At 42.0% G+C, this 17,994-nt stretch overlaps 1 protein-coding gene across 6 annotated transcripts in view; it reads right to left on the bottom strand.

Moving 5' to 3' along the window:
* The window catches only part of DAB1 (DAB adaptor protein 1), a 666,637-nt gene that overhangs the window by 143,538 nt on the left and 505,105 nt on the right, over nucleotides 1-17,994 (bottom strand). Inside the window, exon 1 of one of the 6 annotated variants that reach the window (XM_079982115.1) lies at nucleotides 10,970-11,051. The exons of the other annotated variants lie outside the window; for them this stretch is intronic. The gene's annotated coding sequence lies outside the window, so the exon portion shown is untranslated. Of the gene's footprint in view, nucleotides 1-10,969; nucleotides 11,052-17,994 lie in introns of those variants that run through there. 6 annotated transcript variants of the gene reach the window in all.

The following is a 17,994-nucleotide window of genomic DNA, read 5'->3' on the forward strand; positions in this document are numbered from 1 at the left end:
GATTGTAGGCAACATTAGGGAACTTGCCTCAAACACTCAGCCCTAAAATGGGTATAATACTAACCAATTCTAATACTAACTCATCCAACTAATATTATGTGTGTGAAAACAATCAGGATTGCAAAAGTGTAATGAAAATTTAGAACATCTACATAAAATAGTTGTACTAGTGTATTCCTATAAAATTATAAAATTCAGACTTGTTACTAAAAGTAGCATTTTTATTACTGGTTTTCTTAAGGGAAAGTGACATTGACAATCATAGTTTATCTTGAGCTTGGGTGGAGAAGGCCTTTTTCCTTTTGATTAAGTCCTGTCTATGCTTTATTAAGCTGTACAACAAGATTGACAAGGGGAAGGATGCTTTCAACAACCCTCCCAGCCTGGATCCAGTGCTTTGTCTTTCAAGTTCTTTCAACAGAAGCGGAAGGAAGCTTTTCCCCTTTAATTATCATGGCATATTATTTCTTTTTAAGGAGCTGTCAGCTACACAGCATTCACTTAATGGGTCTCTCATTCAGATAATGACAATGGAACTGTTTCACAGGAGTAGCTGTTTAAACACAATATAAATAACCTCAATTTCTGGGGGCTGGGGTGCGGGGAGAAAGGTTGATTAAAACAAAAATATACTGATCAGGATTACTTTGTAGAACACATATAGACCTAGCCTAAAGCAAAAAGAAGTGTTGTCAAAAAGCAGAGGAGGAAAATGACAACTACTGAAACTACTGAAACACTTTTAAGAGCTTATATCAAAGACAGCAATACAACTGTGATGCTCTGATATTGTTTGCCATTTAGAAAATATGCTTAAGAGATGTTATGGCAAAACATACTTCCACTGGGTTCTTTCAAATAATAAAATCTTAAAAACAAATATAGACACACTCCAAGAACTTTTGCACTATCTCCATTGAAATATGGTAAATGCTGGCAATGTGAGATCATGTGTCCTCATTTGCATCTATCTGCCATGAAGTTCAGATATATACAGAACCAAAGCTCACAATAACTTGTCTCAGAATATGAACTTGTTCATCTTACAGTGCTTGACTGCATTACAAACTAATCAGAAATCCCTCTGCGCCCACATACCCCCCTGCAAATTTTTTTCCTCTTCAGCTCAAAATTTAAAACTTCCCATGATGTCTGGAATGGTACAGTGGGAACACCCCAGACACCAAGAACTATGACCAATGTAGTTTTTCATGCTTCCCTCGTCCTTATTAGACACCCTGGAATCTACATTTCCAAACTATCCTTGCAACTGAGACACTGTGATGAGCACAGATACCAGCATCTTAGGTACAAGTAGCACTGGACATGGGGTAGGGACGTGGGTGGCGCTGTGGTCTAAACCACTGAGCCTCTTGAGCTTGCCAATCAGGTCGTCGGTTCGAATCCCCACAATGGGATGAGCTCCCTTTGCTCGGTCCCAGCTCCTGCCAACCTAGCAGTTTGAAAGCACATCAAAGTGCAAGTAGATAAATAGGTACCGATCCAGTGGGAAGGTAAACGGCATTTCCGTGCACTGCTTTGGTTTCGGTGTTCCATTGCACCAGAAGCAGCTTAGTCATGCTGGCCACATGACCCAGAAAAACTGTCTGCGGACAAACGCCGGCTCCCTCGGCCTGTAAAGCGAGATGAGCGCATCAACCACAGAGTCGTCTGCGACTGGACTTAACAGTCAGGGGTCCTTTTCCTTTACCTGCACCATATTTAGCATCCAGAGCATTGTATACCAGCATTGCACACCTGGTTTTCTGACCTCAAGCCAGGACAAAATAAACATCCAGGCATTTGAGGAATTTTAGACATGCTTCTTGGCAACCCTGATATCAGTGGATGAGAGAACTTAACTGTAACTGTTTTACAATTGCTTTTAAATTGTTTCATTGCGGACATGTTTGATAATGGTGGTGATGTAACTACAAACACCACCTAATTAGTAAAAAACAAAGGAGAAGAGTATGTAGGATGTGGTCCAGGGACCAGTGTGGGTACCGTGAGTAATGTCACTATCACCAGAGCAATAAAATCTGAATTTTGAAACTGAGAATTGAGGGGGCAAACCTATTCGGAGTGGGTTTGGGGTCCAAAATCAAAATCAAGCCAGGGGTAGCTCATCTTTCATGAATCTCAATGAAACATGCATAGAAGAACTTCCTGTGAACTGGTTTACAAGTCTTATGGACATGCTCCCACACAAATTTATTTAAAAGCCAATGTCATGCCCTATTATCCTCTAAACAGTGCATATGAAAGCAAGGTCTTGACATCTGTAAAACTGGGGTCAGAGTAAGGTCGTGCAACAATGCATTTTTCCTTCCAACTGTAGGTCTTTGCATGGGTCATGATAGAAAAACGCTTACATATTTTCCACATTTCATCTGTTTTGATATCCAAATCAGAATGGCAAGCAGGCTGCTATTCAGAGCCACAGCTTTCATTGTCTCTGCCAATCTAGGTCATTGTTTAATTTCTTTTCCAAAGGGGGGAAGAAGGAGCACGTTTTTTCAATGAGATGCCAATTCTGCTCTTCTGTTATTCTCACTGTAGTTTAAGAACCACAATCACATAATTAGTTTTAAAATGTTGTTTCTCCTCCGTAACATTTCAGCTCTTGTGTTACACCACACTATTATTTATTACAAAAGTGTCCCCATGACTTAGATTTTCCTGCAGATTATATGCAATCTTCTTATTTTAACAAACATGAGAAGATTTCCATTCTCTTTCTGAGTGCACAAAGGAGCAATGCAAACAATTTCTGAATTAATTGGCTTTTAATTCTAAGAGAAGTACAGAGCTTATACCCTGAATGCATCTTATGATGATATAATACCTAGGAATTAATGAAGTAAACATTCAAAAACCCAATTAAATACAGTTAAAGTACTAGCAGCAGTTGTATTACTATTTGCTCTGCACAACTGATTAAAGGCTTCAAGTTTATTTTTCCACCACATTTCTAGAAATATTTTTATTTTAAGAATCAGTTGGCATTTGCACTAAATAAGCATTTTACAGTTTTCATAGCTTGGGCTACAAGATGCACTTTTGATTTTATTTGAACAAAAGCAGACTAGACAGGAGAAAATAGTTTTGTGGCCTGTAATATTTTGAGCATTAATGAGCTATCACTTGGGTTAAGAAGAGTTAGTAAACTAGAAATACATTTATTCCTCCTCGCCCAAAATGCATCAATAGTGACCGCCACCTAAACTCTCCTGGCTAGAAAATAACACAACACAAGGAAAATATTGTATGTCCTATATTACACATGTACAATAGGACTTTTCTATCAACTGGTGCCCCAGATAGAACTGGTGCAAATAGAGAAAATTCAGTTTATATGTTTTCTCTGGGAACAAGGAGAAAGAAGAAGCACACAAACAATTGAAAAGAAGCCAGTCAAGGAACAAAGTTGTGTTTGGTGAGTCAATTAAATGCTAGAGTTGAAGTGCTCAACGCTCAATGGCAAGAATCAAAACAACGTGCTGCTTTTGACCTGGTGCATCAACAGTTCTAATTACTGTACTGCAGGAAAATTGGGGGGACGGACCTTACAGTTCCTGCAGAAACAGTCTATTTTGGAGAGTTCCATGTACTGTACACTTAAAAGTGTGGTTAGTTTAAAGGGGGAGGGCTGGTTTACACAGCACTTCACCAGCACCACACAAACATGTGAGTTCCTGGGGAATAGTTTACTGTTGCTTTGCCTCTCTCCAGCCTATTTTACTCCTGCGGCATACTGAGGTGAGCCAAAATTTTATTTGGATGTTGTTCAGACTCATGCCCATGATGAAAGTCTATCCTCACCCATCCCAAGCTGCACCAAATAACAAAGTGAGAGCTTAATCCAGGTTGAGCCCAGGTTGGAACAGCATGCTAAGCCAAACCCTGGCTTAGATCAGCAACACAGTGTCAGTGAAAAGGACATGGAAGGAGCAAAGCAGCCATAAGCTCCTCACTGTTTGCACAGTCCCATTAATGCATAGTGCAAATACAATAGTGGGTACAATCTGCTGTTCCCAACCATGGTCTTTGTACTCCTCCTGGTAAGCAGCAGCAATGTGACCCACTGGAGGTCAGGGGAGCAGTGGTGCACCATCGTACCATCCACTACAGCTGTAACTGCAATACTAACTGTAGACATAGATCCTAATAAAGAGATGGCTACATGCAATGAAGTTTTGCAGCACATGATTGCTTACAAACAGATAAAAACTGCATGTACTGGCCCTAGATAAGAAATAAGTACTGACTATCATTCACAGCACAAAACAAATTTACACAGACATGCTCTATCCACAGTATACAATGCAATGCACATGAATGCTTAGATGCACACCTCCGTTTGATCTATGTGCATCAGGTGCCTCCTGGCACAGCATTTGACATCCACACAACAGAATGCAGTAGTATGTGATGATTTGAGCCCAACTTCAATGTGTGGACCTCCCTTTCTGGACTGGGACAACTGTCAAAATTATGATGGGGACCAGAAATAGGAGGAGGGAGGCTCTGAAAAGAAGAGCCTGGGTACAAATTTTGTGTCAATCTATTTATTTGTTTATTTGGTTTATATACCACCCTTTATCAAGAGATCCCAGGGCAGTATACAATATTAAGAACACATTTTACCGAGCATCAGTAATAAAAACATATTAAAAGCTCAATAGAAAGCTTAATAACAGACACTGTGATAATAAAATAATCATGATAACAGTCCATTGTCTTCATACCCTACCCCCCCCCCACTTTAACAGGCCATAGATTATTTAAGGGCCATAGACCTTAATAAAGAAGAATGGTTTTGCTTGGTGCCTAAGGCATGACATGATGGTGCCTTGCAAGCCTCTTTGGGGAAAAAATTCCACTGTTGGGAAGTCACCAGAGAAATGGCCCCATCTCTTGCTGTCACCCATCGAACATCTTGAGGAGAAAGGACATAAAGAAGGGCCTCAGATGACAAGCACAGGGTCCAGTTTGGTTTTTATGGGGAGAGGCGGTCCTTAAGGTACTGAGATGGCTTTAAAGGTCAGCACCAGGACTCTAACTTAGGCCTGGAAACTGTCAGTCAGTGCAGTCAGGCCAGGATTGGCATTATATGCTCAGACAGTCTTGTTCTGGGGAGCAATCTGGCCATTGCACCATCTGAAGTTTCCAGCACATCTTCAGAGGCAGCCCCACGTATAAAGCATGACAGTAATCCAATCAGTAATCTATGTGCTTATAAGTACACAACACTGTCTCATTCACAACACAGTATATTAAGCAGATAAAGTATGATTATGATGCACTTATACATGTCACTGTCCTCATAAAGGTAATGGGTAAAGGGACCCCTGACCATTAGGTCCAGTCGTGGCCGACTCTGGGGTTGCGGCGCTCATCTCGCTCTATAGGCCGAGGGAGCTGGCGTTTGTCCACAGACAGCTTCCGGGTCATGTGGCCAGCATGACTAAGCCGCTTTTGGCGAACCAGAGCAGTGCACAGAAACGCCGTTTACCTTCCTGCCGGAGCGGTACCTATTTATCTACTTGCACTTTGATGTGCTTTCGAACTGCTAGGTTGGCAGGAGCAGGGACAGAACAATGGGAGCTCACCCCATCATGGGGATTCGAACTGCCGACCTTCTGATCGGCAAATCCTAGGCTCTGTGGTTTAACCCACAGCGCCACCCACGTCCATATACTGTCCTCATAATCACAGTTAAATTAAACTGAGGTCCTAGTCTTCCAAAATATGTCCTTATTCTTCCCCACCTAATTCCTCTAAAATACATCGATATTATTTCTGTGGGAAAAAATCCTTCACAGATGGACCATTTTCAGTTTTCCAATGTCACAGTAACTCTCTTAGCAATCAGCAAGCATAAGAAAAAAAATTCACTTCCCATGGCCTCTTGGGATTCTGTGTACTTCAGGCACATCTGCTATGTATTTCTTTCCTTCTATATAGAAAAAAAGCCATCTGACCTAAGCTCTGGGAATATGCATAGTTACTCGTTTTTAAAAAAGAAAAACAATTAGATGAAGATGAGAGTACAGTCCACCAAGAGCATCTGACCTATTTATTGTAATTTGTAATATGTGTGATTATCTTAATTCCACACAGATTTTCAGTCATGTAACCTAGATCTGCAGACAGGCTTAACTAGCCATACTATGTGATCAGGGAGAGAAATACCATTAATAATAGCACTTTTCAGTATACATACAAAGTGCTTTCAATTCTTAATTCATTTATCATCACAGCAAGCCTGTGAACAGGTATAGATTTAATCTCTGAATAGGTTAAGTTTGGAGACATCTCACAGGGCCCCTTTCATAACCAAATACATCAAACCCTCAACTGCATTGCATTGGCCCAATGCGGAAAACAATGAAACATTTGGGAACCTGAAGTAAATCGATTTGCTCTCTAACTCTAAAATACTGCTATGTGCAAATGTAGTCATAGTTTTATACACATGAGGAAATAAGCTACTTGTAATTTATAAAGGGTGCTGGTGCTGGTACAATTGCTCATTTGTTTTCTTCTTCTTCGGCCAGTTCTGTATTTTAACACAGTGTGACCACAACTGACACAAGGGTTATGTTCCCAGATGGTTGCACATAAATGCAAAATTGTGCAAAGTCAGAATAACCCCCCCCCCGAACCACTCCCATCATCTGAGATGTTGAAAATTCTTGGACAGTCCCACAAGAGCCTCCAGAGCAAAAATTTCCTGCTCCCTTTCTATTCATTTATTGGTCCGCATAAAGCTGTGATCACATAAGCAAAATCAGCATGTTGGGATCCTACTGTATATTCACTTACTATTGTTATATACGTAATTGGAAATGACCAAATTACTTGAATCGTTTATCTGTCATGCCTGTTGGATATTAAACATAATATCAGAGGAAGAGAACTTTCCACCATTTTCTTACACTATATTCTTTGACAAACTGCATAGCGACAGAGCAAGATGCACCAAGTTATATTTTAGCTGAGACGTATAATTTATTTATACACACCAGAATTATTCTTCATAGATTTTTGTCATGTATTTGATGATACAATGAAATCCAGCTGCTACTGTGATTTAAAATCCCCAAATCCTATCTATCTTTTTGAAAGGAGCTTCTTAAAAAAAACAACACAATTTTTACAGATTTCTACAACAGTAATGTACAAAAGCAAAATCAAAAATCAAAAAATGATTATATTATGATGAAAAACAAAAGTACACGAAGTCTTCTCAAACTTTGTACAGCAGAAAACAACAAATCGTGTCCTCCCTAAAAGAGGGCACGTGTTATGGTGAGATCTGGAGACTGACCCCCTCTGTTGTGGGTGGGTTTGATTGGTTAGCCATAACATCCAATTGGTAGGTGCCTTGATGTTGGGTCCAATCTGACCAATGGGGTGCAGTCCAAACAGATTGAGGGACCTATATATACCCATGCATGTGACCCAGAGCTTCCTCTTTTGGCTCATGCATTCGGAACAAGCTAACAGCGTGTCCTCTGTGCAGCTGAGAGACTTACCTTTGACGGATCGTCTGACTGATTTCTTTCTATTTTTTATTCCCCCTTTTTGTTATTGCTTTTTATTCTTCCTTTTGAGTTGTTCTCTCCCCCTTCCCTTCCCTTCCTCTTAACGGGGCTTTGCCCCTCTGGGGCTCCAGCCCCCGGACGCTCCTGTTGTGGAGCTTGCTGCTGCTCTCCCCTTTCATTTTGGTGGTTGGTTTTTCTGGCTGCGGTAGCAGCCTTGTGCCTAATACATGACTTTGGGCAAGTGCGTTTGTCACTCCTTTAGCCCTGTCATTAAGTCCTTTGATTGGTTTCATAGCAGCGAGAGTTCCCTCTCCCTGGCTTTATTGTGCTCCCTTTCATTTTAGCTGGGTAGTGTATTTGTTAAGGGCGGGAAAAACCTCTGTTTTGTTCTGGCCGCCATTTTAGGTCACAGGGTTTGGTTCTTCCTGACGAGTTTTGGTGGGAGCGCCATTTTGCATTGGCGGGAGTGCCATTTTAAAGGCCTGGGTCTTTCTGTGTATTTGTAATTAGCATTCCCTACACAAGACAAAAGGACCGTGATGCCTATTAAAAGGAATCCCAGTCCTGCTCTCCCTTCTAAGAGGGTCATTAGGGGTCCCTCTCAGTCATTGCGTTCTGTGCCAGCCCCTGTGGTTCATCAGCCTATGCTGGATCGCTTGAGTGCAATTATGGCCAATATTGGCTCAGACCCTGCTGCCATGACTCGCTTTAATACAGAACTTGAGTCACTGGCTCAGCAGTTTGGGAGGCAGCCTGATGCTCAGCCCATCCACGTCCTCTACTGTTTTTGAGGCTCACGGTCCTTCGGATGTGAGCGAAGGGAGTGAGGTTTATGATCCTTCTGAGGCTTTGCTGTCTCCATTTCAGCCTTCCAGAATACCAGACCCAGCTATTCCTAGGGGTCGTCCTAGGAGCATGGGTGCTATGGTGCAGCGGGCCTTTCGGTCAGGGCTGCCTTGTTTGCAGTCGGCAGCCCCAGGTTCTGGGAGTTCAGGGCTTCAGCCTGCACAGCATGTGGGAAGGGGAATTTTCTCCCAGCCAAACTCCTCACATGTTTTTAGTTCTGTGCACATTCGGTCTGTTCCTTCGAGGGAGGCGCTCAGTGTCCAGTCTTTGGAGGAGGATCTCCCGGTGCCTAGAGTGTGTTGTAGTGGTTAAGAGTCGTAGATTCGTAATCTGGGGAACCGGGTTCGCTTCCCCGCTCCTCCACATGCAACTGCTGGGTGACCTTGGGTTAGTCACATTTCTCTGAAGTCTCTCAGCCCCACTCACCTCACAGAGTGTTTGTTGTGAGGAAAGGAAGGCAAAGGAGAATGTTAGCTGCTTTGAGACTCCTTCGGGTAGTGATAAAGCAGGATATCAAATCCAAACTCTTATCTTCTTATTCTTCTTCAACTGGTGGCAAGCGGCAGAGGAGTCATCGCTCCAAACGCATGGCCAAGAGGTGGAGAGATGGCGATTCATCCTCTTCTACTGGTACGTCTTCTCAGATCTTTGATGATGATTCAGTTCTGGGTTGTCCAGTAAAGGATGCCAAGAGATATTTGTCACTTCACCCTTCCTGGTTCACTAGGATGGGTCCCTGTTAAGGAGGCATCGATTTGCTGCAGTAATGCGCAATGCACCTCATTCCTTTCGTATTGGTGCAGCTACTACTGCTGCGCACTGGGGTCTGTCCGTCAACAGGATCAAGGATCTGGGCCACTGGAAATCTGAGGTATACAGGGGTTAAGTTTGGATGCAGCGCTGAGGTGCAGTTATTAATGTTGTTTTGTTCATTCCTAGGCCCGCCTGCCCTGCACGTCTGGATAGTCGGGCACAGCATTGTCCACTGGGCCAGCATGAGGGCAGTGGAGTCTGGATTCGGATGCAGGCTCGGACTCCCCGGCCACGTGTGCATCTCCTGAGTGTCCAGACGAGGAATGCGTTGGGAGGAGCTTCTCCCGATGGTGCGGGCAAAGGTGTCTGTGGAAGGCACGCCTGCAGCGATGATGGTGCAGCTGGGTGACAACAATTTACTGGAAGCTCCCAGCTTGAGCCTGTGAACCCGCATGCAGGAGGACTTGGAAGAGTTGAAGGCAGCTCTTCCTGGACTCAAAATTTTTTGGTCGCAGCTGTTGCAGCGACGTGTGTGGTGTGGTAGCCAATGCCCAGCTGCCACTGAGAGGGCCAGGAGGTGCATGCAGAGCGCAGTGGCCAAGAAGGTTCTGGCCTTGGGTGGGACGGTGATCCATCACCCGGGCATTACCTTCTGTGATGCGTCCCTTTACAGGCTTGATGGGGTTCATCTGTCTGTGATTGGGAATGATTTGTGGCTGACCTCCGTGTCAGCAGGGTTAAGGGATTGGTTACAGATGTGAGTGGTTGGCAGCAAGTGCAGTGTTCGTGTGGCGGATAGGAGATAGGGATGGGGGAGCGGTCTCGCCATCCCTATGTGAAGGGTATTCCGTTAAAGGAATCCATGGACTCAACTGGTTTGGTCAACCCCTGAGATGGGGTTGTACCCATACCTGAGTCCAGGGGGGGCATCTGGGTGGTGAACAGAGTCTGTACCCAACTTTTCATCTTCCCAGGTGTTCACCCTTGGCTGACCTATGCTGGTGCCCTGGGTTAGCGCTGCCTGCAAGAGTGCAGGGAGCTAGTTGAACCAGAGCCTATGCAACCACTCACCTTCTGTAATCAATAAAGATGTGTCCTAAATTCTGCCAAAAACCCAAACTAAAATTTGAGTCACGTGTGATTTTATTTAGGGGGGAGGTCTCTAGGTCTGAACACGCAACAACAAATGAGCTCAAAAGAGCTAATTCTACCTTAAACATTAGATGTAACTACCTAGCTTCTTATATATTGATTATTTTCCAATTATTTAATATCTGCCCTAATTACATGAGTCTCAAAATGTAAATTAGAGCTTCTTATGAAGACACAAACTATTCACTGGGTGAGGGTACTCTTCCAAGGAAGCTTTACAACTGAGCTTTGCTCCTGCTGCCAAATTATCTCTGCATTCCCTGTCTGTCTACCTCTTTGAGGCTGCCCAGATATCATCCTGCAAGGTTGCTTCCAATGTAGCTTGCCAGCTTCTGCTACCTGCACTTCCTGTACTACTCACCCTCCAAATGCACCCAGCTAGGCAATTGTCTATATAACAATTTTAAAAGCCTTGTTCATGAGCACATCCACCACAAACCAAACCATGCACCCTATGCGTACACTGCATTATCCACAAACCTGATTTAGTCCTGAAGTAGCTCTGTGAACTTTAACATGCTTTCAGTAAGATAATTATTAGAATACATAGTCTTTGAAACACTGTCTTAAAGTACTGGTATTATGCTTGGTAAATGAAAACTCCCATTTTCCAACCTCCTGTACACTGAAATAACTAACAAAGGAATGATAAATTTGTACATTACCAATGCTACGCTGTTGCGACTTATTGTGACAAGCTGAAGGGATTTTCTCCCCTCTTTCGAAGCTCTGGATTCCGTTTTTACAAAACGAAATAGAGACTAAGGAATGAGAGGGGGCAAAGTACACAGCTAAGATCAGAGTATGTTGTAATTAAGTCTGTTAAATGTCTACTAAAGGGAAGCTGTGCTGGGGAGAAGTGAAACTTTCCCAGTCACAAAGAGTCATCTCCAGAGAGAACCAGGGGAGGAGGAATAAATACCAAGAGGTAGTTTTTTTACATGTATTTGAACATACACAAAGTCAGAGCTTTCAAATCCACTGAAGACATACATGCCAGCTTTCTAAGCTGGTACAGACATTATGTGGAGCTAAACCACAACTTAGTGTTGTATGAATAAGACTAGCCTTTCTCAAGGCGTCTCCCTCTTCCTCTGGCATGGCCACAAATAGTTGGAAGGCTTTGTCTTCCTTTTATTATTTTTATTTTTAGAATGTAACCCTGTGTAAGTTGAAAGTTGTGTGTATGTGGGAGGGGAAAATACTTTGTGTGTGGGTTAGTTAGGGTTGCCATATTTCAAGAAGTAAAAATCTGGACACTTCAAAGCTTTTTTTTAAGGAAAACCCTAAAGTTATTAAAAAGGTAAAGGGACCCCTGACCATTAGGTCCAGTCGTGGCCGACTCTGGGGTTGCGGTGCTCATCTCGCTTTACTGGCCGAGGGAGCCGGCATACAGCTTCTGGGTCATGTGGCCAGCATGGCTAAGCTGCTTTTGGCGAACCAGAGCAGCGCACAGAAACACCGTTTAACTTCCCACCGGAGCGGTACCTATTTATCTACTTGCACGAGAATGCAAAAAAAGGGAAAAAAGGGGGGAAAGATTCCGGTTTACTTGCTGAAGATCCAGGACAACTCAGAGACAATGGGAGCATCTCCACCCCCATCGTTCACTGAAGTCCAGCGCCAAAGGCCTTCTGGTGGTTCCCTCACTGCGAGAAGCAAAGTTACAGGAGACCAGGCACTCTCCCATCAGATGTCAAGGAAATAAACAACTATCTGACTTTTAGAAGACATCTGAAGGCAGCCCTGTTTATGGAAGTTTTTTTTTAATGTTTGATGTTTTATTGTGTTTTTAATATTCTGTTGGGAGCCGCCTACAGTGGCTGGGGAGGCCTGCCAGATGGGTGGGGTATAAGTAATATGTTGTTGTTGTTGTTGTTGTTGTTGTTGTTGTTGTTGTTGTTGTTGTTGTTGTTACTATTATTATTATTTTCCCCAAGCCTTATAAATATGCAGTGGGCCTGATTTTCCTCAGGATGCCTACAGACCATGGTTCCAATGACAATCTCCCACCCACCCCACCATATAACCTGAAATTAAATACTGCAATGAAAGAGCACAGACATGACTGCATGCTACACATGCAGCATAAAGTTTAGTTTTGCCTTCTGCTGCTTAAATCAGGAAGTCAATCTTCACAAAAATAATTTCATTCCCAAAGGTTCCAAATGATGTACAGGGCACATTTGAGTCAGCTATTAAAAAAATGTGCTTGACTTAAAAGTTAACAAATTGAACATCTGTTGAAATTAACTCATCAAAACTTTTGTGAACAGCTTTTAGAAATTAGTATCAGATATTTTGGGATAATTATTCTGAGTAAAGTTATTTTGCAATACCTTTAGTGTAATCACAGAACTGTTATGAACAGAAAATGAAGCACTATTCACAGAGTTTTAAATAATTTTTGAGCACATGAAACATTCAAGCTGCAAATTCATTTACTAACATGACAGCCAGAATGTAGGCCCAGTGCAAAACCCCCCGCAAAAAACACCTTATCTTTTAAAATGGTAAAAAAAAAACCAAATCAAAACTGATTAATATGGAATATGTAGTTCTAAAGTTTAGAATCTAAACCTTGGCATGCTGGAACATATATTACAATCATTACTGGTCCTTTTCTTTCTCTGTGTGTGCATGCAATAAGTTTATTGTAGGCTCTGGCCACACAACCCATGCATCCTAACAACAACTTCCCTTTCTTCCATGGAAGCCTCCTGTCCCAACACAGACAAAAAGAATAGGTGTGTAGTGCTAAATCATCAACAGAGATCACCACTGCAGTAGAGATCAAAAACTAGACAGCTCAGGTAGAATGAAGGATGGAGCAGATGGATAACATGCCACAAAAAGGCATACACATTTTCAGGTCACCCAGGTAGTTTACAGTGAGGAGCCATTCACCTTCTCCTGTCATGCTATAGTTTATTTTCTCCTGGAAAGCAATTACAGGACAAATGCCAAGCTACAGTAGGTATTTTTTTTTTCCAGTAGCAGCAGCAGCATCTGGTCTCTTGGCAGACTCCATGGGCAATTTTACTGGCAGTTTAAGTATTGCCTTTGGGTCAGTCACAGTGATATTGTTCATGAGCTGTCTGGCAACAGCTTCTTCCTAGATGTCATAATCCTTTTGATTTACTTTCAAGGAATTATAATGTTTTATCTGCTTCAGAAAGTGTTGACCTTAAAGGCCTCTGGAGGACATCTAAGGAAACATGGCGGGGGGGGGGGGGGGATACAGGCAGCAGCAGCAGCAGCAGCAGCAGCACTCTCAATAACAGTAACCAAATGCAAAACATATTGGTCTGATGTTATTCATTAATCTATTTGGCTATTTCCCATATAGCCAATGATCCACATTCAACCCCTGGACTGAACCATTATGGCTTCCGGATCAGCTCCTTGAAACATACATAATATATTCCACTGCTCCAAAAATCATAGTAGTAGCACTCACTGATGTAAGCTATTTTACCCAAGTCCTGAACCTGAGCAGAGAAAATTGCAGAATACCAAGCTAGATTAATGGGAATGCTATATGGTTAGATTGAAAGTTAAATGATGGTAGAGAGAAAAATGCTAATGCGAGGCAGAATAGCAGGATATGCATAGTTTAGATAAGCTGCGCACACGTCTAATGCAAACATCACATCCTGGTTCACCTTTGAAGTCTGTCTCGGTTCAAAGGCAAAGTCTGACTTTCTCAACTCTTGAATGTGGGACATCTCTTTTAATGAACGGACACTACGTTGCCAGTTTGTAAGAGTGAGTGGAGAAAGAAAGAAAGAAAGAAAGAGAGAGAGAGAGAGAGAGAGACCCAACCAAAAACCTTGAGTTTATTGACCCAAATACTCAGGTAGCTCTTGGCTGCATGACTAAGGCAGAACTAACAGCTTAATTTGTTCCCATTTTAAATGATATACAAAAGAAAAAAAATCTTTTTCAAAGAATATACATTAAGTTTGAGGTAATTTAAAGAAGTGTCTGCGGACAGCGCTGGCCCCCGGCCTCTTAAGTGAGATGGGCGCACAACCCTAGAATCGGACACGACTGGCCCGTACGGGCAGGGGTACCTTTACCTTTAACTTTTAATATAAAGAAAAATGGCTTAATTTGTATGTCATGGTAAATCATACTTAATGGTTTATTGTGAATGCTGTTTTCTGGGCAGTCTTCTCACCAGCAAACATTGGTTACAGTTTATACTTTTCAGGGAGTGAAACAAATCACAATCCCTGCTTCAGACATAAAGCTTAAGACACAGACCACGGATTGTTTCCTCTCAGTATGAGTGGGGTGAAATCAGGTGGTCAACACTGGTGCATTCACAGCAGTCCTCTAACTATGGTTTACTAACATGTTGTTGTTTAGTCGTTAAGTCGTGTCCGACTCTTCGTGACCCCATGGACCAGAGCACGCCAGGCACTCCTGTCTTCCACTGCCTCCCGCAGTTTGGTCAGACTCATGTTTGTAGCTTCGAGAACACTGTCCAACCAACTAACTAACTGTGTCTTACTAACATATGCAAGCACATATGCCTAGGAATGCCTAGAGGTTTTTGCTTTGTAACTATGATTTTTGAAGAATATTTTATTGAAGGTGAAGGCCAACCAATTAACAAACAATATAAAAAGAAAATAGGAACTAAGAATTACAGAAGCAGTACAGAGTTTATATTTCTAGCTGAATGGAATGGGTGCCATACAGAGATGCATTTGGATAATCCAATTTCATTCTGCTACTCAGATATGCCTCTTGCTTTTTCCATACTAAAATAGTAACTAATTATCCCTGGTTTGATTATCTCCCCCTAATGCTTTTGCAGAAAATCATCAGCTGTTCTGCTCTTCATCATACTTAGATATAAGAAAACTAATATGAATCACATTCATTAATTCCAAGACGATCTGCAATATTTCACCTTGTGAAACACATCTCCATTGGATTTCATCTTTTGAATCACTTCTATAAAAAATGTAGATGATATAGTTGCTTGAAGACTGCCAAATGTTCTTGATAAAGAAAGGCACATAGCACAATAAAGTCTAATCAATAAATGAAACCCTAAATAACAGATGGCCATATAGCAGCCGAGATCGTGCTCATCATACAAGATACATTTGATTCATTAGTGTGTGTTTTAGAGCTTTATAAAATGGACAGTTTCTAGCTTGAATGAGATTACCAGTGAACAGGGAGGCAGACCAGGGCCTTTCATAGATACCCTGTCCCTTCTTAGTGACAGGCAGAAGCAAAAATAAATTATAGAAACCAGGCAAAAAAGTGCCTATAAGCAAGATCTGTCTCCTGCTTTTAGTTTTTTGTAATGCGGCCAGATCATTACAGTGGCTCAATAATTAAATAAATAAATTTTGGCTCAGAAGTATAATGTCCTTGGCATAAAAAAAATTATCAGTTGCTAATTTATGTATCCAGCACCTAATTCACAGTAATGAATAAAATGCCACTGAACTTCAAAATAATAACAATAATAATAATAATAATAATAATAATAATAATAATAGAAGCCTAGTAATACAACAAAATGAGGATTTGTCTCACACCTTGAATAATTTATTTTGAGTAAAGGAGAAATATAGCATGTCCTCATTACTACCCTTGGTATAGTTTATTGAGATCTAAGTGTAACTGTCATCAAACAGTACTTCTAATTAGAACAATGCTTTGGAAACTGGGGACCTCAGACTTTTTTTTTTAAAAAAAAGGTTTCTGAAACAACACATTTCTTCTAAACCATCTAGAATTGTTGGGCACTGGGCCTGGTGGAATTTTGGGATGTTGACTGGAGCCATGTATTTTAAATTCCTCACATGATGGCAGAGAGTACGGACTTGGGCATAAATCTTCCTTGAGCACTGCTGCCCTCCACAAGATGGAGGAATAAATTCTGAAGCAGGGAGCCTGTCCAACACATACAGCCTCCTCTTGGAATATCAGGGTTCTAAATCAAGCAGGGACACTTCACAAGTAGAAATGATTCCCTGCTGCAGAAGTGACCCCTCCAATTTGCAGAGTCTGGGAGGGGTGGGGTGTCAGGGGACAGAGCTAGCACACTTGTGATTGTTCTCCTTCATCGAATGAGGCTTTAGAACACTATTGATAAAGCTTCTTGGCAGTCTCAGGAGCTAAAATATACTCTACATCAAGGCAAGGTCAGGTATGTGAGTATAGAAAGCCAGGTCAGGATGGTGGGTACACAATGTTCAACTTAGGGACACTTCAGATGTTTTCAACTGTGCAGCCTTAAGTCATATCACAAGAAACTGACCATGGAGCAATGCTCATGAGGTAAAAGTGAAATTGTCAAAATGCAACAACACAAGAGTGTAGCCAAGATCATACTCCTGAGCCTAAGTAGCACAGGAATTAAATATCTATCTTATTTATTGATGCAGCAAAGCAGGATCCTGCTCAAAGTCAAGTGCATGGGTAGGCAAACTAAGGCCCATGGGCTGGATCTGGTCCAATCACCTTCTAAATCTGGCTCGCAGACGGTTCAGAAATCAGTGTGTTTTTACATGAGTAGAACGTGTCCTTTTATTTAAAATGCATCTCTGGGTTATTTGTGGGGCCTGCCTGGTGTTTTTACATGAGTATGATGTGTGCTTTTATTTAAAATGCATCTCTGAGTTACTTGTGGGGCATAGGAATTTGTAGATTTATTTATTTTTTCAAAATATAGTCCGGCCCCCCACAAGGTCTGAAGGACATTGGACCAGCCTCCTGCTGAAAAAGTTTGCTAACCCCTGGTCAAGAGAGTAGCACCAATAAGAACAGCACTTGGATGAAGCATGGTTGAAAGGGCTGGGACTGGGCTTGGCCGATTCAGACTCCTCCTTATCTAGAAATCCCTATTTCCTGCCAACTTGGAGAAAGTATGGCGTCCAATCAGTCTTTGTCTGAGATATAGATGTTCCTGTGCCTAGTCCATCATCCTCTAATATTGCACAGGTTATGAGAAGCTCCCTACTTCCCTAGCATTTACCAAGTAGGAAGGTCTAGACTTTAAGTGAACTTATGATGGTGGCAATCCCAGTGCAAGAAATAAGATAAGGCCCCCCAAAACCCTATAAATGAACAACATGCTAAGAGTTCAGGTATTTTCTTTTGCAATGCATTTTATTATTACTGGGAGTGGGTGGAGGAGAGAGAAGACATCCTCTGGATGCAAGGTTAAAAAAAAAGACATTGGGACTTAATGTTCTGCTTAGTTAAGGGATAAGTAAGCAGCAAGCACCAGTGTCCCTCTGGCTGTGCAGTCTGCAGGGACTGAACTTGCAGTTTGTGATGCTGGAGAGAACAGGAGGATGAAGGGGAACCTTGTTTGCACCCAATAAAGCACTGGAAAGCATTATTATAATATAATTCATCTGAACTCACTATTAACATTGTAAAAATCCTGGAGGAGGAAGAAGGGGAAAGAACTATGATTAAAGAAAAAAATGGATTCAGGTGTTTTACAAGATGGCTCACTGATTATGCATGATTCTGATATGCAACATATTCAGAGCTTTCAGGATACATGTCAGCCCCATATTTCTAGGAAAGCTGTAGTCTTCTGCTTGTTTACGCTCCAAATCTTGCCACCACCATTCCCCCCAAATCTGTAGCCACTGCAACAGAAGGAAGTCATGTGTCACTTGTGCTGACTGAGTGACTACTTGAT

The sequence above is a fragment of the Podarcis cretensis genome (genome assembly GCF_951804945.1).
Source record: "Podarcis cretensis genome assembly, chromosome: 6".
Lineage (NCBI taxonomy): Eukaryota > Metazoa > Chordata > Lepidosauria > Squamata > Lacertidae > Podarcis > Podarcis cretensis.